This window comes from Heterodontus francisci, chromosome 4, assembly GCF_036365525.1.
Source record: "Heterodontus francisci isolate sHetFra1 chromosome 4, sHetFra1.hap1, whole genome shotgun sequence".
Classification (NCBI taxonomy): Eukaryota; Metazoa; Chordata; class Chondrichthyes; order Heterodontiformes; family Heterodontidae; genus Heterodontus; species Heterodontus francisci.
In genome coordinates this window covers 107569673-107596040 of record NC_090374.1, presented here as the reverse complement: position 1 = coordinate 107596040, position 26368 = coordinate 107569673, and the positions used below count along the sequence as shown (strand labels likewise).

At 45.5% G+C, this 26368-nt stretch overlaps 1 protein-coding gene and 1 long non-coding RNA gene across 6 annotated transcripts in view; both read left to right on the top strand.

Moving 5' to 3' along the window:
- LOC137368700 (proteoglycan 4-like) overlaps window positions 1-26368 on the top strand; it is a 186511-nt gene that overhangs the window by 122437 nt on the left and 37706 nt on the right. The gene's annotated exons all lie outside the window — the stretch shown is intronic.
- On the top strand, window positions 7688-13418 carry LOC137368702 (uncharacterized). Its single transcript, XR_010974810.1, has 3 exons — window positions 7688-7729; window positions 9417-9780; window positions 12736-13418. It is a non-coding gene; the product is annotated as an uncharacterized lncRNA (long non-coding RNA).

The following is a 26368-nucleotide window of genomic DNA, read 5'->3' as shown; positions in this document are numbered from 1 at the left end:
GTCATTGAGTCTATTCAAGACTGAGATCGATAAATTTCTACAAATTAAAAACATCAAGGGATACTGGGATAGTGCAGGAAAATGGTGTTGAAGTAGAAGATCAGCCATGATCTCATTGAATGGCGGTGCAGGCTCCAAGGGCTGAATGGCCTACTCCTGCTCCTATTTCTTATGCCCTTATGAGTCATGGCAGCTGCCAGGTAAGTGAGCGCACACATGAAAGAAGCTCTTGTTGTGGTTGCAGACCAGTTGAACATTAAGGGAGTGGAAGCCCTTCCTGTTGGTGAATCTTACTGGCCGGTCATGGTGCCTTGATAGCCACGTGGATGCAATCAGTGATGCCCTGCATCTGGGGAATCCAGCAATGGTACCAAAACCCAATGCCCTTTTGTGCCTGCGAGGCTTCATCTATCATGAACTGAATGTACTATCCAACCCTGGAAAATAGGACACCAATGACCTGCGAGATGCAGTGGTGTACAGCCATTTGCGAGATGCCACCAAGGTCCTGATCCTTGGAAAGAGCCAGAAGAGAGGTTTAAGGCCACAGTGACTTTGACAGCTACTGGCAGGGCATGGTGACCAGTGCTATGAGGTGCCTGGAGAGTTACAGTCTCTTGGGGCACTGGTTCTCAGTCATCTCAAGGTAGCTCTGTCTTCGTCGGTAGATCTTATGCTGAGGGTATGGCCTCCATGTTCTTCCTGCCCCTTGTTTCTCTCCCCTGTCCCCATGATGCCTGGGACTCCACCCTCCCTGCAGAAGGTGTTGCTCCTCATTACCACTCAGCCCAATATCTGAGAATCATGCTCCCATTGCCAGTTGCTGTTTTCCTTGTGGTCAGCTGGCTACCTGATTGTCCTTGGCAGCCTTGCCCCCTGCTCTTATGCCACTGCGATGCCAGGAGACAAATGACCCCTACACTGCCTGAGTGTTTGTGCCTGCTTTCTCCACCACCTGCGCTGCACCAAGGGCACCTGTTTGTCAATGACTGAGTTCCCCTCTGTGCCGTTCACCTTTTTATGGGGCTGAGGTAACTCCCGAGAGCGATTACGACTGGATCCCCACTGTGTACCCTCCACCTGGTGTGCCCCAGACAGTGTGTACATCCCATGTACCCTCATGAAAATCTCAACACCCCTGTTAACAAGCTCTTAATGTCTTAATGAACTCCTCAATCACCTTAATTGGTTTTTATAGGGGATGGGTGGGATCATGATCACGGCCTGATGAACATGGCCAGCGCTGGGAATGGCATCAGGAAAGCAGCATGCTGGCCTGTGCTGTATTTTTGGGCAACATCTGCCTCTGTTCGTGCCTTTTGTGGGACCCAAAAATTCAGCCCAAAGTGTTTTCCATTTTATTTCATTTTCTTACAGATTCATGTTTAAATTGGCACAACATTTGCTGGCAATTTGAATGTGTTCTCCAAATCAGCTTAATAATGACTTCATCTAATGTGTGCTGTGAATTTTGGCATATATCTTAGAATTCAGTTTTTCCTCCTTCATTACAAAAAAGTTATCTGATCATAAGCACTGTCAAAATTAAAATTCTATGAATGTTATTGTGCATAATTATAATGTTTTAGCTGAAATTACATTCTGACTGATAAAAACGATTAAACTATTTCATAAAGTAGTTTACTACATTTTCATATATTGAAAATCTGTATTGCTATATTAAATACCATTGATAAATTGTTTCTGTATGTAGATTAGGCTGTTCATCCTTCACTCAGAACTAAATGACTTCATCAATGACAAATAGGAGGAAAAAGATATTTTTTGTATGTTGATGTTCATAAACAATTTTGTTTTATAAGTGTGAATTAATCCTTCAGTGAAAAACATTAAAGAAAAAACGAGTCACTGCTTAGCCTGGAGTGACTTCGTTTCCCAACAAGATTGCAAAGTTATATAGTAACACTCAGCTAACAAAACCTGCCGAAATAACTGGCCAAAAGGTAATGGCGTTTTGGAGGGAAGTAGTGAAATTACTGAGTATTTGATTTTTTAAAAAAATTACATAAATTACATTCTGAAGTTTTGAAACTAAACTTTAAAATGTTCACTTGATGCTCTCACTCACAAGAATCAAAGCTCAGAGGGTTAGAAAACTGGAAGGAATGGAACTGGTACAACTATAATTTTTCAGTGAATCTAAATATAGCAATACTGATTAAGTCTCTATAACAATTAAATAAAATAATGGCCAGAATTTAACGTTGGCTGGGAGGCCCTGTTCACTGGCCAAAAAGTCCGTGGCGAGCCTGCCTCTGACGGGCCTGGGGAGTCACATTGGGATTTTTTGCTCCCCAGGCCCTTAATTGGACTTGGGCAGGACTTCCACCTTCTTAAGGCAGGACTCCCGCCTAATGGAGCTGCCGGCCAATCAACGGGCTGGCAGCTCTTAGTCTCAGCAGCGCCAATGGGAGTGGTGGCTACTGCTGGGACTACACCCAACTGCAGCAGGAAGGGGAAGGACGGCCCCGAATAGAAGCTGAGCTTCTGGGGCCTCACTGTGGACAACCGGCTGGACCCCAGTGAAGCAAGGGGTGGCGGGGTGTGGTGGAGGGTGTTGTGTGTTGGGGGCGGTTGGGCCTTTGGGGGTAGCCCTCCTTGGGGCATAAGATGCCCGATGAGGAGGAATTCCCCCACCCCCACCCCCACCCTCAGCCCTCAAGAAGGCTGCCAGGATTACCTGGTGGTGTTCTTGTCGCCTTTGCTTGTTCGGGGGCAGTAAAATTCCAGCCAATATATCTCAGTGACATAGGCAGGGGTGACCCATATGTACAAGCACTCCCCAGAAGTTCTCTTCTTTTTATTGGATCATTCCTTTTTTTGCAAGAACGTGCCCTAGATTACCTGATAAAACACGAAAGCAATTGATGTTCTTCCAGAGCTAGTCAGTTCACAATTCAACCAGAGGAAACGAATCAGTTGAGCTTGCATTCCTAGATGTTCACCAGGATGTCACAGTGGGTATTTGCAAAGTTTTTGATACACGAGAGACACTTAACGGATGCTTGGAATTTGTACTTTAGCATTTTTGTCTGACAAGACATTTTCTTTTCATTCACTTCATTTGAATAGTTAGATTATTACAAGTAATAATGTTTCAATTTGAATCTTATAGAGAAATTCCTATTTGACAAATTAATATTTTGAAGTAGTTTTGTTTGGCCTGACAAACTCTTATCCAAATATGGTCCTTGAAAAAATAATCCTATCTATGCCATTGATATATACATAAACATGTACACACACACACTCATAAGGGATTATTTCTGAATCCAAACTGCATCAAATTAGAATGAGTAATAGTACCCAAAGAATCCAAATTTGCTAGATTTGGATTTAAATGCATTTTGAATTGTTTATCCAGTTGTTAAGAATTTTACCAGAACTGTATTGTATTCTCATTCAATTGGTCTGGTAACATTTTCAGTAAGCAGACTGTATTTCTTATGTGTTGAAACTTGCATCTTTCTATTTTGGCCATGCACACTGTAACCACCTGAGTCTATTAGCCGGGGCCCAACAATTAAATAAAATTGTGGAAAATTACCTCCTGGAAAATACGTAAGATTTCTGTACTATCTTCAGATACATAAATGGTGAAAATTCCATATGGTACTGCAATATGTGAAAATTAAAAATCTTAGATCAATTTATTTACAATTAGAACCATAGAACCATGAAAAGGTTATGGCACAGATGGAGGCCATTCAGCCCATCGTGTCTGCGCCGACTAAAATAAAACTAGTCGCCCAATCTAATCCCACCTTCCAGAAGCTGATCCAAAGCCTTGCAGGGTACTGCACTTCAGGTGCAGGTGCAGGTCCAGGTACCTTTTAAATGAGTTGAGGATTTCTGCCTCCACCACTGGGCAGTGAATTCCAGACACCCACCACCCTCTGGGTGAAAAAGTTTTCCTCATGTACCTTCTAGTGCTTCTACCAATTAACTTAAATCTGTGCACCCTGGTAATTGACCTCTCCACTAGGGGAAACAGGCCCTTCTTGTCTACTCAATCTAGGCCCCTCATAATTTTGTACACCTCAATTAAGTCACCCCTCAGCCTCCTCTGTTCTAAGGAAAACAACTGCAGCCAATCAAATCTTTCCTCATAACTGCAACTTCCAAGGCCTGGCAACATTCTTGTAAATCTCCTCTGTACTCTCTCCAGAGCAATTATGTCCTTCCTGTAATGGTGGTCAGAACTGAATGCAATACTCCAGCTGTGGCCTAATCAGCGTTTTATACAGTTCCAGCATTACATCCCTGCTTTTGTATTCTATACGTTGGCCAATAAAGGAAAGCATTCCATATGCCTTCTTCACCTGTCCTGCCACCTTCAGGGACCCATAGACATGCAGTCCAAGGTCTCTCACTTCTTCTACCCCTCTCAATATCCTCCTGTTTATTGTGTATTCCGTCGCTTTGTTTGCCCTCCCCAAATGCATTACTTTACACTTCTCCGGATTGAATTCTATTTGCCACTTTTCCACCCACTCAACCAAACCATTGCTATCATTCTGGAGTCTAGGGCTATCCTCTTCACTATCAACCACACAGACAATTTTTGTGTCATCTGCAAATTTACCAATCATGCCTCCCACATTTAAGTCCAAATCACTAATATTTATCACAAACAACAAGGGACCCAACACTGAGCCCTGTGGAACACCACTGGAAACTGCTTTCCATTCGCAAAAACATTCGGAGACCACTACCCTTTGTTCACTGTCACTGAGCCAATTTTGGATCTAACTTGCCACATTCCCTGTATCCCATGGGCTTTTATTTTTCTGACCAGTCTGCCATGTGGGACCTTGTCAAATGCCTTCCTAAAATCCATGCAGACCACATCCACTGCACTACCCTCATCAATCCTCCTTGTTACTTTGTCAAAACTTCAATTAAATTGATAAGACATGACCTACCCTTAACAAATCCATACTGACTATCCCTGATTAATCCGTGACTTTCTAAGTGGCAGTTTATCCTGTCTCTCAGACTTGATTGTAATAATTTGCCCACCACTGAGGTCAGACTGACTGGCCTATAATTATTTGGCCTATCCCTTGCACCCTTTTTAAACAATGGTACAACGTTCGCAGACCTCCAATCATCTGGTACCTTGCCTGTATCCAATGAGGATTTGAAGATGATCCTCAGAGCTATTTCCTTCCTGGCTTCCTTCAACCACCTGGGATACAATCCATCTGGCCCTTGTGATTTATCTACTTTCAAGGATGTCAGACCCTTTAGTACTTCCTCTCCCATTATACTTATTGTATCTAATATTTCACACTCTTCCTCTTTTCCTACAATGTCTGCATCATCCCTCTTGTTTTTGAAGACAGAGACAAAAAAACTCATTAAGAACGCTGCCCACATCTTCTGTATCCATGCATAAATTCCCTTGTACATCTCTGATAGGCCCTACCCTTTCTCTAGTTATCCTCTTGCTCTTAATCAATGTACTGATAAAACATCTTGGGGTTTTCCTTGATTTTACTTGCCAATTTTTTATGACCTCTCTTCGCTTTCCTAATTTCATTTTTTACTTCACCCCTGCACTTTCTATACTCCTCTAGGCTTTCTAAAATATTAAGTTTTTCATGACTGTCATAAGCTTTCTTTTTCTGCTTTACCTTACCCTGTAAGCTTCCAGATAACCAAGGGGCTCTAGATTTGGCAGTACCACCCTTTATCTTTGTGGGGACATGTTTACACTGTGCCTGTAGAATCTCACTTTTGAATGCCTCACACTGGTTTGCCACCAATTTCCCTTCAAGTAGCTGTATGCAGTCCTCTTCCTCCAGATCACCTCTCAGCTTCATAAATTAGCCTTCCCCCAATTTAGAACTTATACTCCTGTTTTATCTTTGTCCTTTTCTATGATTATGCTGAAACTAACTGTATTATGGTCACTATCTCAAAAATGGTTACCCACTGCTACTTCATCCACTTGCCCAGTTTCATTTCCAAAGACTAAATCTAGAATTGCGACCCCTCTCATTGGGCTTGTTACATGCTGGCTAAAAATGTTTTCTGGAATGCAGTTCAAGAATTTTGTGTCCTTCATATCCAGGGATGTTGAGTTGCCATTTATGCCCTTCTTTAAGCCAAGTTTCTGATTTAGCAACGATATTGTGTTGCCATGTATCTACCTGTGCTGTCAGCTCATCAGTTTTATTTGCTATACTCTTTGCATTTAAATAAATACCTTTTAACTGCCTAATTCCTGTGCTGCACGCTTTTTAACCTTTGCTTCTTCTGTCTTTCAGAGTCACTCATTAATTTTCTGCCTCGCATGCTCTGCCCTGAACTTGTCCTATCTGAAGCTGCCCTCAGGTTCCCATCCCCCTGCCAAACTAGTTGAAACCATCCCCAACAGCACTAGCAAACCTTCCTGCAAGGATATTCGTCCCAGTCCTGTTTAGCTGTAGACCGTCTGGCTTGTACAGGTCCCACCTTCCCCAGAACTGGTCCCAATGTCCCAGAAATCTGAAGCCCTCCCTCCTGCACCATCTGTCCAGCCATGCATTCATCTGGTGTATTCTCCTATTTCTATACTCACTAGCACATGTCCTACTTGCTAATCTCTTTCCTAACTCCCTAAACTCAGTCTGCAGGACCTCATCCCTTTTTCTACCTATATCGCTGGTACCAATATGGACCACAGTCTCTGGCTCTGCACCCTCGCCCACCAGAATGCTCTGTAGCCACTCGATGATATCCATGACTCTTGACCAGGGAGGCAACATACCATCCTGGAATCACGTCTGCGACCACAGAAACGCCTATCTATTCCCCTAACTATAGAATCCCCTACTACTATTGCTCTCTTGTCCTTTCTCCTCCCTCCCTGCACAGCTGAGCCACCCATGGTGCTCTGGTCATGACTCTCACTGCACTCTCCAGAGCAACCCTCCCTCCCATCGGTACTCAGAACTGAATACTGGTTAGAAAGTGGGATGCCCTCTGGGGACTCCTGCACTACCTGCCTTGAGCCACCCAGTCCCTCTCTGCCTGTGCTCTCTTAAGCTGTGGGATGACCACCTCCTGAAACATGCTATCCATGTGGTTCTCTGCCTCGTGGATGCACCATAGTGACTCCAGCTGCCGCTTGAGTTCTGAAACCCGGAGCTCAAGTTTCTGCACCTGGTGACACTTCCTGCAGATATGTTTGTCAAGGATACATTCTGCATCCATGACTTCCCACATACCACAGGAGGCACATTCCACTCTGCCGAACTGCCCTGCCATACCTTAGCTTTACAAACTGCAAGTGTAATAAGTAGAAAAACTAACCAGTTACTCGGCTATCAGCTTCTTCCCCGTACCATGGATACTGAAAAGGCATAAAAGATAAGAAAAAGGCTAAAGAGCACCTCCTTCCCCTTTTCAGTGAACTCCCTCACACACTAACTCATAGCCACACACTCTGTCCAAACAGCATTTTCTAATTAGTAATTGCTAATAAATTACACCAATTAAAACCTTAATAGTACTAACCTTAACACTGATAAGGTAGCTATTTTAGGGTTTAAAAAAAATAACTTTTTTCTCTGATTTTTCAGCTATTAACAGACACTAACAGTTGTAATTCACCAACCAATCAGCTTATAGATTTCCTGTGATGCCACTGTTCGTTTTTTTTTTACTTTTCAAACTCAGCTCGTGTTGACACAGACAGAGATTGCATCGCCGTCTTCAGGTAAGTAAGGGCCTCGAGCCCCGCTCTCGATTTTTATAGCTCCCTCTCGGGTTTGATTCCTCCCAGGTCCGCTGACTGCCTCTCCGGTCTTCAGGTAAGCAAATTAACTGATTGTCATGCCCAGTAAAGGCATGTCCTATTCATAACTTTAAACTGGGATCGTATTCAGTACAGAATCTTCTGAAACTGAATTTTCCTTTTTTTTAAATGAACCACAATGGACATTAAAAGGCTACATAAGATGGCTGCCGGGGATCAGGTGACTTTTGCAATTTCGGCCCAACTCAGAAGTATCTCAAGTCTCCAGAAAGTTCCTAATTGAATATCCATGGGTGGAGTGCCTCCCTTGAATGGACACAACAAGATCAAACTGTTTGTGGAATTCACACCTCCTATTGTTTGTGGTCTGACTGAAAACTCAATGGTCGGAATTTTATGCCCCCACAAAGAGGGGGATGATGGCAGGGAGGCAGGGGAGGGGCATAAAATGGAGGGGGAGGCTCGGAGAGCCTTTCTCAACCAGCTCCCGCCTGCGCCGCCATTTTACGTGCACAGCAGCCCCAGGCCACTCAAGGCTTTTAAGTGGCCAATTGACGACTACTTAAGGGCCTTCGCTCGCCGCCATAGGGATTTTACCCTTGGCCGGTCGGGTGGCCCAGGCCTGAGAAAAGCTGCTTGACAAAAGCAGGCGTCTCTCTGATGGCCTTTGTGGGGGCCACTTCGATGCCCCAAGCACCCCCAACGTCCAGCACGCCCCTCGCACCCCCCTCCCACCCCAATCGACCACCCATGCCTCGCCGGGCACCGGCACACCCGGTGAGGCACCAAAAAATTACCTTTTCCTGGGGCCGTTCTTCCTTTTCTTCACGAAGCTGGGTTGCAGTCCCAGCAGTGGCCGCTGCTCCTGATGGTGCTGCTGGGATTAAGAGCTGCTGGCCCGCTGATTGGCTGGCAGCTCCATTCGGCAGGATTCTTGCCTCAGTGAGGTGGAAGTCCTGCCTCAGCCCTATTAAGGGCCTGGGGGCTGTAAAATCCGGTCTGGATCCCCAAGCCAGGCAGAGGCAGGATCGTCACCGACTTTTTGGTCGGTGGACAGCTCCCGATAGACGAAGGTAAAATTTAGCCCAATATCTCTGGGCTCCTAGACTTACCGTTTCCAAGCTCGAAACTTAAAGAGAGCTGTAAGAATCTAGTTGAGTCATAAGTAGTTGGACAGATTAGATAGGGAAAAATTGTTCCTGCTTGTGAAAGGATCAAGCACGACAGGGCACAGATTTAAGGTAATTGGCAAAAGAAGCAATGGCAACATGAAGAAAAGCTTTTTCACACAGTGAGTTGTTAGGATTTGGAATGCACTGCCAGATAGTGCAGTGGAGGCAGATTCAATCGAGTTATTTGAAAGGGAATTAAATAGTTACCTGAAAAGGAAGAATGTACAGGGTTATGGGGAGAAGGCGGGAATGGCACTAAGTGAATTGCTCACTCGGACAGCCAGTGCAGACACGATGGGCTGAAAGGCCTTTTTCTGTGCTGTAACAATTCTGTGATTCTGCGAATGGCTACCATCCATCCCCATTGTGTAGCAATGGCTTTAACCATCAAATCATTCTGGGTGGACAATAGAAATATTGATCAGGTAACCACCCAACCGAAACTAATCCCAAATAACAAATCTTATTACTCCAAGCACCAGGTTGAAACTAGTCAGTCTGCAACAACAGCTGGGCAGAGAGCAACAAAGGCAAAACACCTGTGCCTTAAAACTGAAGACTACAACATCTTAAGGTCTCCAAACCTGTTCCTTTTCAAGTCCACCAGTACAGGAAACTGACCTGGTAATTCGATTACAAGCAACTAACTTCATGACCTGCTGAAAAATCCACCTCTTCAAGCGAATCCTGCATTGAATTTGATGTACGACTCTGGATATCGAACCCACTTAACTACCCTTCAGGAGTGAAAGCGCCTTCTTTGCTGAGCCCACAACGCATGCCTTTTCCCCAAGATGAGCCAACTCACGTGACTTACGAACTATTCCTTTGTTTGCAAAGGTGGACTATCCTCTTTAACGGCTTTCTTTCTCAAGTGTGCGTATTTGTGAGTGGTTAGTGAGTTACGTAGCATTAGATTTTCGGGGTGAACGTGTGAATAAAAATCCACGGAATGCGCAAATTAAACAGTTACAAAGCTCTTGTAACTGGGTAGATCCTCAGAAATCCAAGTGGAACTGTAGAATAATAAAAGATAATGGTGTTTTATACACTTAATAAGGCTGTCAATCAATAATGACCACCACAACAATAGCACAACTTCTTATAAAATTAAATCACAATATTATGAAAATGACCCTATGGAATTAAAGGGGAAAAAACTTGCATTTATATAGCACCTTTCACATCCTCAGTGTGTCCTAAAGTGCTTTATAGCCAAAATGAAATGTTGTAATGCAGGAAATATAGCAGCAATGCGATAATGATCAGATAATCATTATCACTTGGTTAGGGATGGCCATGAACACCAGGGAGAACTCCCCTGCTCTTCTTCAGATAGTGCCATAGGATCTTTTATATCCACCTCTGAATGTAGACAGGGCTTGGTTTAAAATTTCACCTAAAAACTAGCACCTCTGACAGTGCAGCACTCCCTCAGCCCTGCCTTGGAGTGTCAGCCTAGATACTGTGCTGAGCCACAGGAGTAGCCTTGAATCCACAAGCTTCTGAATTCGCAGGGACCAATACTGAGCAGTGGAGAAGCATTTCCCCACAGGGAGACAGGGAAAATCAGCCCATGAATCACTTCAAGACTCTCATACATTTAACAGTCTCCAGTTACAGGGTAGTACTGGAAGAAACCTGAAAAAGATGGAAGGTATGATGGACAAACATAGAGTGTGAGAAAATCATGCAAAAAATAAGTTTACAAATATGAATTCAGAAATGAATATTGTTTGCCCAGAGGAGAATTGAAAAGATACACAGTACAAGTTGATAGCTGAAATTAGGGAAAAGCACTTGAGAAGAAAAAACTAATTGCCAGTCACCTTTCACTTCACTATAGGCCCTCCATTCATGGTTGTTTGTAACATTGGTTCTTTTCCACTTGAAGGTAAGAATTTTAGCAGTTGAAAGAAAAGAAAAGATTAATATATTTGATGTGACCTTTCCTCAGGCCTTAAGAAAGTTCAGCCCTAAAATATTAACCACCTTTTCTATTTCACGTGCTGCTGTGCTTTTCTTGCACTTTCAGTTCTTATTTAAAAGTTTCATTAGTATCAGTTTATTTTTGTCTCCAGTTTCCAATATGTACCAGTTAATGTCAAGCATAGGGTCTCACAGGTAAAATGAGAACACATAGGGAACAGACATTTTTGTAGGTATTAGTCAGGAGACCATATTACATGGGTCGAAATCAATGCCAGTGACTATTGTTTTGATAATTCTTGCTGCGATGACTCATTGTTCATTAGAAAGTGTTTGACAGGATTCATGGATATATTTTCCTGTCCCAATGCTGGAACAAAAGCTCTATGAGCTTTTCACTTACACAAATTGTGCAGCACGAACCCCACTGGATCTTCTGGAATCAGCCCTCATTTCATATTTGAGGTGAGTTCCACCTGCTTCAAATGAGGTGGTCACATCTTGGGTGACAAAGGAGGACATTTGCATCCACAATGCTCCTGATGCACAGTTTCCTAGATCAGACTGCCAGTGGCCCAGTGCAAGGCAGTACTTCACAGCTCCATGCATCTCTCTCAACAACCTTTCCAAGCTGCATCTCAGCCACTTACATCTTGGAGGATTCTGTTCGTGGGGTTCATGAGATAGCAACATGTGAATCAGGGTTCACAGGTGAGGTGGAGCAAATGGTGATGGTAGAGGATGAGTAGGAATCTGCTGATCAGGTGACCGCATGGCTGCCATCAAGGACCATCTTCTTAGAAAAATGCAGCAGGGCAGTCATATTGGGAAGTTGTGTCATGTTCCTCATGGGGGAATGAGATGAAATTATCAGTGATGCTGCCCAATATATTAGCTTAATACATATGTGCGCAGCAAATTGGAAACAGGCAGAGACTGAAAAGTTGAGCACGGTATTGACTTTGTCTGCCATTGGCAGTGCTGCCCCTATAGTAAGGGTTGGCATCAGGTCTGCTTGCAGTGGGTAACATAGCTGTGCAGATGGCTTCCAGCTGACCCAGATTTGTTCTAATTCATAGTGAGGTAGGTCTGCCTATTGACATGGTTGGCGGTAAAATAGCAGGTATGGGAAACCCGATGCAGCTGAGCATTCTTCTTGTGCTGCTCTAACAATGAAAATATTCTGAGGTCCTGTAAAAAGAATACCTTTGTTAATAGTAACGTGATTTGATGACCACCAAACAATATTACATCTTGCACTTCAATGTCTCATTCCTTCCAGAGCTCTTGTGAAATTTTGTATTGTAAAAGCCCTGTGATATTTCTGCTATTTTTAAAAATTCACTCTCTCCTGCTAGGTTTTGTAAGTGTTCGATTGCATTTAGTTGCTTTTCTCATTTCCCAATAAATGTAAACTGTATGTTTTAAAGAAAAAATCGAGAACAAGTAAGATTTAAAAAAAATAGAAAGAAAGAAATTTCTGAGAATAAAATAATATAAATACCAGCACTGGAAAAATCAAAGTTAAAAAAAAGCAAAAAGTCTGTCTCTTTAAAAGCTCCAAGGGTGAATGTTTGGAGTCCTGATGTAACATCAACATCCAAACCATCAAAGAAGTTGAATTTATATTACATCTTATCACTACCTCAGGACATCCCAAAGTGCTTAACATTTTACATGATGTTTAAATTCAACAAGACTTTATGAAACAAACTCAGTGAAGTAGCTGTGTTTTTCCTGTCCGTAATTTTCATGTGTTCATGATCTTCTAACTATCAAGTGATTTTTACATGTAGTTTGTGAGAAGTTTGATTCATCTCTATTTGCCTTTAATGACTGATCTACTTTTATGATCTATTATTGTAGCCTGAACATGAAACATTATAGGAAAAATAACTAACTCATATTGATGGCCAATCTGAAACACCATGGTACAGTTGAATAATGAAGATGTGAGCATAAATTAATACATTGGAGTTTTGCTCAATTCTGTTTGCAAATCAGGATGACAGAACATTTCCACAGAAGTTGAAGCAGACAAGGAAGAGTACATGAGATGGTAGATTGTGCTTGGTCTTTGGAAAGAATGGACTTGGTAGATTGTTCTAATGCTTTCTTATGTGTTTACGTTGTGAAGACAGTTCAACCAAACACTAGATCTAGAGCCCAAGGGCATGTGAGGCCCAGCAACCATTGATCACTGGCATGTTTTTTTTAAAATGCCATAAGTAACTTCCGATCAATAAGAAACAATCTTTATCCACATGAATGGGTGAGTGGGGCAGACAGTTTGAAACCTTTGCCTCACATAACAGAGAAGCAGCAGAGCATAAAGGTTTACAAATGTAGCCCTGGGTTTGATGATAATCTCTTACAGACATGCCTGTTCTTTGGAGAATTCAGGAGTGGACAACTGCTGTGAGTGATTCTATCTCTTGGAGTAGAAGTGGTTTCTGATTGAAGTCTACGGTAAATTGGCATGGAGAACAGCATGATTCACTAAATTATTATACTGTGCCTCATCGAACTGTATTGTTGTGATGTTCTTAATGGAAAAAGTAATAAAACTGTATACAAAATGCTAAAAGCAGCGAGACTAAGCAAAGTGATTTGGATACGGGGGAATCGAAGGAATTCCTAATGTTGCAAATAAGTATCAGATCAATTTGTTGCAAATTATAATTCAAGGAAATAATAAAGGTTCTACAGACATCTTATGGAATCCAAATCGGGCAGGAATAGAACACATGTGGGGGTTGGTGGGGGGAGGGGGTGGATTTTATGTTAGTGACGGGGGTCTTGGACACCTGCTAAAGAGCCTGTGAGAGCCCCGCGTCACCTCCTCTGGGAAGGCCCACCACATTAAGTGGACAGTGAAGGGCCTTCCCCAGGATTAAGGACACTAGCAACGGAAGTCCCACCTGCTGAGAGCTGCTGACCAATCAGAGGCTGGCAGCTCTTTTACTGTGCTGCGCCACCACGGAGGTGGTGGCTGCTGCCAGTGATGCACGCACCGGTGGTCGAGGATCGTCGAGGGACCCGGGCCACAGGTGAGTGATGGCAGGAGGGGTTTCGCAGGGTGGGGGGTCATGGGGGAGGGGGTTGTAGGGGGGTCAGCAGCAAGTGTAGTGGGGTGGCTCTCAGCGAGGCCAAGTCCCTTGTCAGGCACTAAGTGCCCTTTAGTGAGGGACCCCTCCCACCCACCCCCACACGACGCCATATGGGTAGAAATTAGAAATAAGAAAGGGGTGATCACTTTGATAGGATTATACTATAGGGCCACCAATAGTCAGAGGGAATTGGAGGAGCATATATGTAGAGAAATCACATATAGGTGTAGGAATTATAGGGTTGTAGTGGGAGGTGATTTTAACTTCCCTAATATTGACTGGGACTGCCTTAGTGCTAAGGGATCAAATGGGGAAGAATTTGTTAAATGTGTTCAGGATGGTTTTCTGAAGCAGTATGTGGATGGCCCTACTAGAGAAGGGGCTACACTCGACCTCCTCTTAGAAAATGAGGCTGGGCAGGTGGTTGATGTGTCAGTGGGAGGGCACTTTGGGACCAGTGACCATAACTCTATTAGTTTCAAGATAGTTATGGAAAAGGATAGCACTGATCCTCAGGTTGAAGTCCTAAATTCGGGGAAGGCTAATTTCGATGGCATCAGACAGGAACTCTCAAAAGTTGAATGGGAGAGGCTGTTTACAGGTAAAGGGACGTCTGGCAAGTGGGAGGCTTTTAAAAGTGAGATGCAAAGAGTTCAGGGCTGGCATGTTCCTGTTAGATGGAAGGGCAAGGCTGGCAAGTTCAGGGAACCTTGGTTGACGAGGGATGTTGAGGGTCTGGTCTAGACAAAGAAGGAGGCATAGGCAGCTGGGATCACGCGAGTCCCTCGAGGAGTATACGGGATGTAGGAGTACACTTAAGAAGGAAATTAGGAGGGCGAAAAGGAGCCATGAAATTTCCCTGGCAGTTAAGATAAAGGAGAATCCTAAAAGATTCTATAAGTATACTAAGAGTAAAAGGGTAGCTAGAGAGAGAGTAGGTCCCCTTAAGGATCAATGTGGTAATCTATGTGTGGAGCCACGGGAAATGGGCGAGGTCTTAAATGAATACTTCTCGTCTGTATTCACCGTGGAGAAGGTCATGGAAGCTAGTGAGTTCAAGGGAGGGAACAGCGATATCCTGGAGCATATCAACATTACAAAGGAGGAGGTGTTGGAGGTTTTGAAGTGCATTAAAGTGGATAAATCCTCAGGGCCTGACCAGGTGTATGCTAGGATGCTATGGGAAGCAAGGGAGGAGATTGCTGGGGCCCTGGCAGAGATTTTTGTATCATCGTTAGCCACAGGTGAGGCACTGGAAGACTGGAGGATAGCTAATGTTGTGCCTTTATTTAAGAAGGGCAGCAGGAATAAGCCAGGGAACTACAGGCCGGTGAGCCTTACATCACTGGTGGGAAAGTTATTGGACGGGATTCTGAGAGACAGTATTTATATGCATTTGGAAAGGCAAGGTCTGATTAGGGATAGTCAGTATGGCTTTGTGCGTGGGAAATCATGTCTCACGAATTTGATTGAGTTTTTTGAAGAGGTGACCAAGGGGATTGACAAGGGCAGGGTGATGGACGTTGTCTACTTGGACTTTAGCAAGGTCTTTGACAAGGTCCCGTATGGTAGGCTGGTCCAGAAGGTTCGAACACATGGGAACCAGGGTGAGCTAGCCAATTGGATACAAAATTGGCTTGGTGATAGGAGGTAGAGAGTGGTAGTGGAGGGTTGTTTTTCAGATTGGAGGCCGGTGACCAGTGGTGTGTTGCAGGGATCGGTGCTGGGCCCTCTGTTGTTTGTCATATATGTTAATGACCTGGATGTGAATGTAGGGGGCATGATTAGTAAGTTTGCAGATGACACCAAAATTGGTGGTATAGTGGACAGTGAAGATGGTTGTCTAGGGTTACAACAGGATATGGATAAACTGGGAAAGTGGGCAAGGGATTGGCAAATGGAATTTAACACAGACAAGTGCAAGGTGATGCATTTTGGGAAGTTAAACCAGGGCAGGACATATACAGTGAATGGCAGGGCCCTGGAGAGTGTTGTTGAGCAGAAAGACCTTGGGGTGCAAGTACATAGTTCTATGAAAGTGGCAACACAGATAGACAGGGTGGTGAAGAAGGCGTATGGCATGCTTGCCTTCATCGGCCGAGGCATTGAGTACCAGAGTTGGGATGTCATGTTACATTTGTACATAACGTTGGTTAGGCCGCACTCGGAGTGCTGTGCACAGTTCTGGTTGCCGCACTACAGGGAAGATGTGATTAAGCTAGGGAGAGTGCAGAAAAGATTCACAAGGATGTTGCCTGGTTTGGAGGACTTGGGTTAGAAAGAGAGATTGGATAGGCTGGGTCTGTTTTCCCTGGAGCGAAGGAGGCTGAGAGGTATATGATAGAGGTATATAAAATTATGAGAGGCACAGATAAGGTAGATAGCCAGAGTCTGTTTTCCATGGTAAGGGTGACTAAAACTAGAGGGCATAGATTTAAGGTGAGAGGGAGGAGGTTTAAAGGGATAAAAGGGGTAAATTTTTCACACAAAGAATAGCAGGTATCTGGAATGAGCTGCCTGAGGAGGTGGTGGAGGCAGGAACAGTAACGACATTTAAGAGGCATCTGGACTGGTACTTGAATGAGCAAGGCATAGAGGGATATGGAATTAGTGCAGGCAGGTGGGATTAGTATAGATAGACATTATGGTCGGCATGGACGGGGTGGGCCAAAGGGCCTGTTTCTATGCTGTATGACTCTTTGACTCTAATTGGTGGCAAGGCGGGAAGGCCATCCATGGGCCTTCCTGCCATGGTCTTAATTGGGGTGAAGGCAGGAAGGTGACAGGGTATCCCTCCACCACCACTCCGCCTCCAAGCACGCCACAGGGGACAGCATAAACCCCCTTATTGTTACAGTTCTTGGTTCAAACTCAGTGGAATGCTTGAAGGGAACACACATGAACAGCAAGTCAAAAGATCTTAAACTCCATCAGCCTTCTGGTACAATTATATAGCCAACATTTTTAGTTCCCCAATGTTTCAGGCCCTGAAGCATGTCCTTTTCACTGTATTACCCTCAAAAGACATCCTTTGCTTAATTCTGACATATATTTCACTACATCGTAATAAATAAACAAAACTATATACATGAATGTTAAAGTGATAAAAGTATTTAGGAAAATAGTATTATCACTTATGGTAAATGACAACAGATAAAAAGAGAAATTGGACCGAATATAAGATGGGCAGCTAAATCACTTCCACCATTTTGCACTATAGCCCTAGATGGGTTTCAAACCCATCGGGCTGAATTTTCAGCAACCACCCGCCCCCCCCCCCCCCACCAAAGATGGTAATGGAGATGGTGCAGGCCCAAAAATGCCAGCTGGCGTGTCAGTTACAGGACACCATTCCTGGCAACGGCAATGTTAATCAGGGCAGAGGGAGAGTAGGACAGGAATCCTGCTTGCTTCCCAATTGAGGCCAATTAAATTAGTTAAAAAGTTTATCAAGAGCTTGTTGGTGGGGAGTGTGGAATATTTAAGTGGGCTTATGGGTTTCAGGAGCTCTCAGTTTCTGATCAGCTGGAGAGAGGCACAGAGTTGGGAGCCAGTCAAGACTGCCCAGTGCCTCAACTCGGCCCCATAAAAAGGTCAGCGGGGCAAAGGGGGACTCAGAATTTGGTAAGGAGGTGCCCATGGCACTGCGTAGATGGTGGGGAGAGTGAGCTCTTAGTTCTCGGGCATTGAATGGGGTCGTTACAGCTTCCCCACCCCCAGAATTGTGGGGGCAGGAGAGAGGGGGCAAGACTGCCAAGGACAGTTGGGAGGACACCTGTTCAAAAGGAAGGCTGCAGCTCGCAATGGGGACTTGACTGTCAGATTTTGGGCCCAGTGGCAATGGAGGGCAACACCCTCTGCTGGTAGGCTGGACCCAGGGAATCAGGAGGGTATGGGAGAGGAAAAAGGGGCTGAAAGACATTGGAGGCCATAGCTTCAACACAGGATCTACCGCTGAAGTTGGAGCTACCTGGAGATGGCAGAGACCCATTGCTGCAGTACACTGCAACTGTCCAGGCAGATGGTCACAGGCATCTGTGTCCTTGTCACCGAATACCTTGCACTTTGCAACACTGCTTGTCCTGCCCTGCTAGTGGCCATCCAAGTCACTGTGGCCTGAATTTCTTTGCTTCTGGCTCCTTCCAAGGATCAGCTGTGGACCTTGGCATCTCAAGAATAGATGCACACCATGGCATCTTGCTGGTCAATGATGCCCTCTGCCAAATGCAAAGGGCCTAATTGGCCTGGGGGTGAATTCGGCATCCAATTAGAGGGACCAGATGTGGCCTGGAAGTGGGACCCAGTAACTGAGGGCCCTTTGAATGGCGAAAGACAGCCATGACTGGGTTTGCCGTTCACTTTCTGAGATGGAGCAGCCGGGTGCACAGAGAGCCAGTGCTGGCATCGGCAGACATCCATGGGCGACACCAAGGTTCTCCTATATCTCCCTTGAGGCTTTAACCGATGCTGTGGATGAAAGGAGAGAGATCTTCCTGGTGTCTGGAGGAAGAGAAACACCACAAAGAGGACCTGGATGGAGGTAGCAATGGAGGTCAGCAGCCAAGGAGTGACCAGAAGGATATGGGTCCAGTGTTGGAAAAGTTTCAATGACCTGATAAGGCCTGGAAAGTTGAGTGGTAAGTGATACCCAGGTGACAGATCTCTAACCCTAACTCTATACAACAGCATGCAGACAAGCTGAGCAGACTGAGTGCCCATAGTTCTTCCTAGCATTGTCAGATCAAGTGGACAGTTGCATCAATGAGATGTGAGCAGCTCCCACAATATGGCGCACAATTGCGCAGGGAACATCACTCTCCTTGTGCTTCCCACAGGTCAGTAGCAGAGCGGAAGCAGATAGTTCAGGCCAGTCATCTCCAGCCTCTTCGGCAGAGGGAGATGTTCCAGAACCTGCACTGTCCCATCATTCCTCATCACCAACCACCAGCGCAGACACGCTCACCTCATTTGGGCCTCAATAAAGATTAGAACATGGAGCACTGGGTGAGCAGCACATCACACATGAACGGGAGGAGGAGAGTGAGGCAGATTCAGCTGTGGGCAGACGGAAGACAGACACAGCCATCCTTCACTGAAGCATCAGAGGCAGATGAGTTCCCGAATGTTGCAGATCCCTGAGGCATTCTGGAGCCATGGGCAGACAATGGAGGAGTCCATGCAGCACATGTGCGCCATTATGACTCAGGGTTCTGAGTGCATGAGCTCCTCCATTGAGAGAATGGCCAACCTCTTGGAGAGCCATACGCAGCTCCACTCTGACTGGATGCAGGAGCAGCACGCTGATATGCACAGAAAGAGTGACACATTCTGTAGGATGGACTGCTCGGTGTCACTGGTGGTGCAGAGATGCTTGGTGTGGAGACCAGATGTGTTCCAGCTGGTGGCCTCATCCAGCATGCAGGGAACCATGAAAGGGCTGAGGAGGTCGAAGAGGCTGATGAGGGGGCCACCCCTCCGGGGGAATCAGAATTTTTTTTAATTCATTCATGGGATGTAGGCGTCACTGGCCAGGCCAGCATTTATTGCCCATCCCTAATTGCCCTTGAAAAGGTGGTGGTGAGCTGCCTTCTTGAACCGCTGCAGTCCATGTGGATAGGTATACCCACAGTGCTGTTAGGAAGGGAGTTCCAGGATTTTGACCCAGCGACAGTGAAGGAACGGCGATATAGTTCCAAGTCAGGATGGTGTGTGACTTGGAGGGGAACTTGCAGTTGGTGGTGTTCCCATGTATTTGCTGCCCTTGTCCTTCTAGTTGGTAGAGGTCGCGGGTTTGGAAGGTGCTGTCTAAGGAGCCTTGGTGCATTGCTGCAGTGCATCTTGTAGATGGTACACACTGCTGCCACTGTGCGTCGGTGGTGAAGGGAGTGAATGTTTGTAGATGGGTTGCCAATCAAGCGGGCTGCTTTGTCCTGGATGGTGTCGAGCTGCTTGAGTGTTGTTGGAGCTGCACCCATCCAGGCAAGTGGAGAGTATTCCATCACACTCCTGACTTGTGCCTTGTGGACAGGCTTTGGGGAGTCAGGAGGTGAGTTACTCGCCACAGGATTCCTAGCCTCTGACCTGCTCTTGTAGCCACGGTATTTATATGGCTACTCCAGTTCAGTTTCTGGTCAATGGTAGCCCCTAGGATGTTGATAGTGGGGGATTCAGCGATGGTAATGCTGTTGAATGTCAAGGGGAGATTATCCCTTGCCTCTTGGCCACTCTGACTCAGGAACCATCCATGCTGCAAGGCCCTGTGACAGAAGCTGCCCCTGCAATGACACAGGTGCAGCAGCCTGTGCAGGTGCCCCTACAGGCACCTCCACGAGGACGGAAACCACAGGCATCTCAGCCAAATGCAGAGAGAAGGGAGCAGGCTGCCACCACCTCATAATCAGCCACAGGGGGAGCACCTCATAGAACTGGACGGGTACAGAAGGCACCACACCATTACTTGCACTGTATGGGTCACCTGGGTGATTTTTTTCTCAATTTGTTTTATCATTAAATTTTTCTGTAATAATAATTACTTATGCTTTTGATCAGACTTATGTGACAGTTTTGCTGATGTCAAAAGGGAAATGGAGTTTGGGGTTGGGGCCTGGGTTTTGCTGTGGTGCCATGGTCTGTGATGTGGGAGAATGTTGCAGTGGTGACTCCATTTTCAGTGGTCTTGGGGAGTAATGGGATTTTTCAGATGTGTGTGTTTGCTGGATGATTTATCACTTTGCTGGAAGGCTGAGAGGTGCTCAAGTGAAACATTGCTGAATTAGCATGGCCCTTGCGGCCATGCAAGCCTGCCGATTGCTATGAGGCCTGGGATGGCCTCAGTGGTCCTCCTACAATGCCTGGATGCTGGGCACCTCTGAAGCTCCATCTTCCTCTTCTTTCTCCTCCTCCCCATCCTCTTCTGAGGAAAGGTGGCGTTCCAGGTCCTCCTCGTCATCCAGCTCCAGGCCTCTTTGTGTAGTAATGTTGTGCAACACACAGCAGACAACCACAATATGAGACACCCTGGCTGACTCGTACTGGAGGGCACCACCCGACCAGTCAAGGCAACAGAAGCACATCTTCAATATGCCAATGGCCTGTTCAATGCAGCTTCGTGCAAGGAGATGGCTTTGGTTGTAGCGCATCTCTGCATCTGTGTCTGGGTACCGAACGGGAGTCAGGAGCCACATCCGTAGGGGATAACCCTTATCCCTCAGCAGCCGCCCATGGAGTCTGGATGTTGGCCTGAAGATGTGCAGCACCTGGGACTCTCAAAGGCTAAAGAAATCATGACAGCTGTCTGGGAACCGAGTGCAGACTTGCAAGTTGCACTTCCTGGGTTCATGGAACAGCTGGATATTCATTGAGTGGAAGCCTTTGCTGTTCAGGAATCTGACTGGCTGGTCTGTCAGTGCCTTGATGGCTATGTGGGTACAATTGATGACCCCTGGACCAGAGGGAATCCATCGATGGCGGCAAAGCCCAATGCCCTTTGTTACTCCGCTGACACATCTGTCTCAAAGTGGATGTAGTCTCCTGCCCTCTATATTAGGGCATCCGTGACCTGCCTGATCGCATGATGAGATGCCGACTGCAAGATGCCACCTAGGTCAGCAGCTGATCCCTGGCACAACCCAATGGCATAAAAACTCAGGACGTCAGTGATCTTCATGGCTGCTGGTAGGTGACTGCCATGGGGGCCGTGAGGCTCCGGTCATTGTGGATCTGAGTGCAGATGTCAGAGACCAACTGCCTGGATGGGTGCAATTTCATACGACACTGGTGCTCTGTCATTTGTAGGTAGCTGACTCTTGGGGGGTACAGCTGATGTCGTTGGTGGTGCCTTCTTCCCCTTGCAGCCCCTGGCTGTGCTCCTCCGGCCTCCTCCTAACCAGGAGGTTGCATAAATGACTTGGATGAAGGGACCAAAGGTATGGTTGCTAAATTTGCTGATGACACAAAGATAGGTAGGAAAGGAAGTTGTGAAGAGGACATAAGATGGCCACAAAGGGATATAGATAGGTTAGGTTAGTGGGCAAAGATCTGGCAAATGGAGTATAATGTGTGAAAATGTGAAATTGCCCATTTTGGCAGGAAGAATAAAAAGGAAGCATATTATATAAATGGTGAGAGTTTGCAGAGCTCTGAGATGCAGAGGGATCTGGGTGTCCTCGTGCATGAGGCGCAAAAGATTATTATGCAGGTTCAGCAAGTAATTAGGAAAGCTAACAGAATGTTATCATTTATTGAGAGGGGAATTGAATACAAAAGTAGGGAGGTTATGCTTCAGTTATATAAGGCATTGATGAGGCCACATCTGGAGTACAGTGTACAGTTTTGGTCTCCTTATTTAAGGAAGGATGTATATACATTGGAAACAGTTCAGAGAAGATTTACTAGACTAATACCTGGAAAGAGCGGATTGTCTTATGAGGAAAGGTTGGACAGGATAGGCTTGTCTCCGCTGGAATTTAGAAGAGTAAGAGGTGACTTGATTGAAACGTATAAGATTCTGAGGGGTCTTGACAGGGTAGATGTGGAACGGATGTTTCCCCTTGTGTGAGAATCTAGAACTCGGGGTCACTGTTTAAAAATAAGGGGTTGCCCATTTAATATAGAGGTGAGGAGAATTTTTTTCTCTGTTGGTCGTGAGTATTTGGAACTCTCTTCCTCAAAAGGTGGTGGAAGCAGAGTCTTTGAATATTTTTAAGGCAGAGGTAGATAGATTCTTGATAAGCAAGGGGGATGAAAGGTAATTGGGGGTAGGCGGGAATGTGGAGTTGAGGTTACAATCAGATCAGCAATGATCTTATTGAATGGCGGAGCAAGCTCGAGGGGTCGAGTGCCCTACTCCTGCTCCTAACTCATATGTTCGTATGTATAATGCCAGCAGTCTCACGTTCCTTTCAAGTGTCCTACCACTCTTTGTCCACAAATGCAATTCTTTCAGCTCCAGTGATGCCAACTCTGTATCACTGGATGAGTAGCTGAGCATTATTCTCCGCTTCTTAAGTTTGTTGTCCAGTGCATCCAATGGCCCTCATGGATCCCCACTGTCAGCATGTCCCAGACATTGCATTTTCCTCATGCTTCCCAATTGAAAGTTTCAAATAGCTACTCTGAAAACTTTTAATGAGCTCAGCAATGAGCTGAACAACCACGTAATTGGAGGCGTGTGGGTTTCCGGCTCCCCCCCACCCCAACCCATGTCCCACTTCCTTTGAAAATCACATTGCATTCTGGAGGCATCACGATCCAGTGAATGCGATCTTCAAAGCACGCTTGCACCCACACTCGCCCCCACAGGCAATTGAAAATGAAGCTCAAGGTTTTCCTCGTTTTAGATCTAGACAAATCCGCTGTGTATTTCCAGTATTTTCTGTTTTATTTTTGAATTCCAGCATTCCAAATTGTCTCCTATAAATCTTTTGACAAAGTTGCATTTTTTCATTTTATCAAACTTCACCATTTCCAAACTTTTTCAATGTCAAGGAAAACTGTTGCTACTAGGTCCACCTTCTCCTTGGATGCCATGATCATTTCAGAAAACATTTGCTTGTTATTACAAACAAGAAATGCTGGAAATACTCAGCAGGTCTGGCAGCATCTTTGGAGAGAGAAGCAGAGTTAATGTTTCAGGTCAGTGACCATTCATCAGAACTATACCACCTAATATCCATTTTTTTCTTCTGTCCAATCAATGATTTTAGAGTCATTTATGGCACAGAAGGAGGACATTCAGCTCATTGAGTCCATGCTGGCTCTCCACGGAGCTATCCAGTCCATCCCACTCCTTGCTTGATCCCCATAGCCTTGCAGGTTTATTTCCTACAAGTGCCCATCCAATTTCCTTTTGAAGTCATTGATTGTCTCTGCTTCCACCACCCATGTGGGCAGCGAATTCCAGGTCATTACCACGCGCTGTGTAAAAAAAGTTCTTCATTATTATCCCCCTATATCTCTTGCCGAAAACCTTCAATCTCTGCCCCCCAGTCCATTAGTTAATGGGAACAGGTTTTCCTTGCATAAGTTATCTAAGCCTGTCATAATCTTGTACAAAACAAAGAACAAAGAACAGTACAGCACAGGAACAGGCCATTCGGCCCTCCAAGCCTGCGCCGATCTTGATGCCTGCCTAAGCTAACACCTTCTGCACTTCCGGGGCCCATATCCCTCTATTCCCTTCCTATTCATGTATTTGTCAAGATGTCTCTTAAACGTCGCTATCGTATCTGCTTCCACCACCTCCCCTGGCAGCAAGTTCCAGGCACTCACCACCCTCTGTATAAAAAACCTGCCTCGCACATCCCCTCTAAACTTTGCCCCTCGCACCTTAAACCTATGTCCCCTAGTAACTGACTCTCCCACCCTGGGAAAAAGCTTCTGACTATCCACTCTGCCCATGCCGCTCATAACTTTGTAAACCTCTATCATGTCGCCCCTCCACCTCCGTTGTTCCAGTGAAAACAATCCGAGTTTTTCCAACCTCTCCTCATAGCTAATGCCCTCCAGACCAGGCAACATCCTAGTAAACCTCCTCTGTACCCTCTCCAAAGCCTCCACGTCCTTCTGGTAGTGTGGCGACCAGAATTGCACGCAATATTCTAAGTGTGGCCTAACTAAGGTTCTGTACAGCTGCAACATGACTTGCCAATTTTTATACTCTATGCCCCGACTGATGAAGGCAAGCAAGCCGAATGCCTTCTTGACTACCTTATCCACTTCTATTAAATCTCTCCGCTATCCCTTTGCTATAAGGAGAACAGCTTTTCCAACCTAACCTTGCAACTAAAACCCACATTCCTGGAACCATTCTGGTAAATATCCTCTGCACCCTCTCAAAGACCCTCATATCCTTCCTAAAGTGTGGTGACCAGAATTGGATGCAATACTCCAGATGGGGCCTAACCAGAAATTTATAAAGGTTCTCACATTCATGGAGGGAACAGTGAAGAAATTTGAAATGAACTGGAGGAATTATGAAATAAATGTAAATTGTTGAACTAAGCTACAAGAAAATTGACACTTTGCTACCTGGCAACATGGATGGAGAGGTCAGGTGATCCCCTCCTGTACTGCCAATCAACATGTTTGTCTGTTGAAGATGGGACCATTGTTAACGTCTGAAATTGCCTTGAGGAGGCACATTGATACGTAAAACAGCCCATTGCATGCTAACAATTCCTATCATCAAAAATTGGGCCAGCAAAGGCTTTTGCAGACAGGCTGACTCTGAAGCCAAGACCAAGATAATAGGTGTGAAATAACACCTATTATCAAAATGGACCACATTCAGATGCAATTATGTATCAATGGTCCGCACATCCTGGGAAATTGTATGAACACCCCAGGGAAGAGCACCTTGAGTCACCTGACTGAGACACAGCCTGATACAGGCTTCTCTTAAAAAAGAGATTTCTCAGAGACAAAAAGCCAATCCAGCCAGAAAAGCTGTGAGATCGATCCAGCAAGGAGCCCTGCCAGCACCATCTTTAAACTACAGAGGCAGAGAGATTGCAAGGAGACCTTGAAAACTCCCCATGTGGTAAATTGAACTAAGACTTCCACCATCAACTTCGGACTGAATTTTAACCAAAGGAGCCTGTGATACTTCATCAATTCTAAGAAAACCAACATTTAGGCCTGCAATGCTGTTACAAATTCCCCCCAGAAAACCAAGAAGGTTTTGAAGTAAACCCTCTTTACAACAATCGGACTCCAATTGCATGCCGCACTCTACTTGCTATCTTTTCTTGTGTTTGTGCATGTGTGTGAATGAGTGAGTGGGTGAAGTTGTGGACATTTTCGGGTATTGCTTAATAAATCTTTTTTTTAAATTATGAGAAAATATGTTGTTTGCCTGTTTCTTTGACCCTTTCTCCAATAAGTGAATGCAGTCCCAATTCCCTGGCAGAACATTTGGGAATGTTTTGAAGCTAGTGGCTGGAATTTTACCCTCGACAGGCGGAAGCCGTTCACTGACCGAAAAGTCATTGGCGATCACACCTCTGCCTTCCTGGGGATACAGTCCGGATTTTATGGTCCCCAGACCCTCAACTGGTCGGAGGCGGGACATCCACCTCATTGAGGCAGGAAGTCCCGCCTAAAGGAGCTGCTGGCCAATCAGCGGGTCAGTAGCTCTTAATCCCAGCAGTGCCACTGGGAGCGGTGGCCACTGCTGGGAATGCAACCTAGCTGAAGACTGAAGAGGAAGGACGGTCCTGGGAAAAGCTAGGTTTTTGGGGTCTCATGGGGGTGATTGGCTGGGCCCCAGCAAGGCAAGGGTGGTCTTCTGGAGGGACGGTGGGCGTGTTGGGTGTTGAGGGCAGTGGGGGCCCTCATGATCAGGCAGCCTGTGCCTGACGGAGGGCCGCCCCCGATGCCGTCGGAAAGCC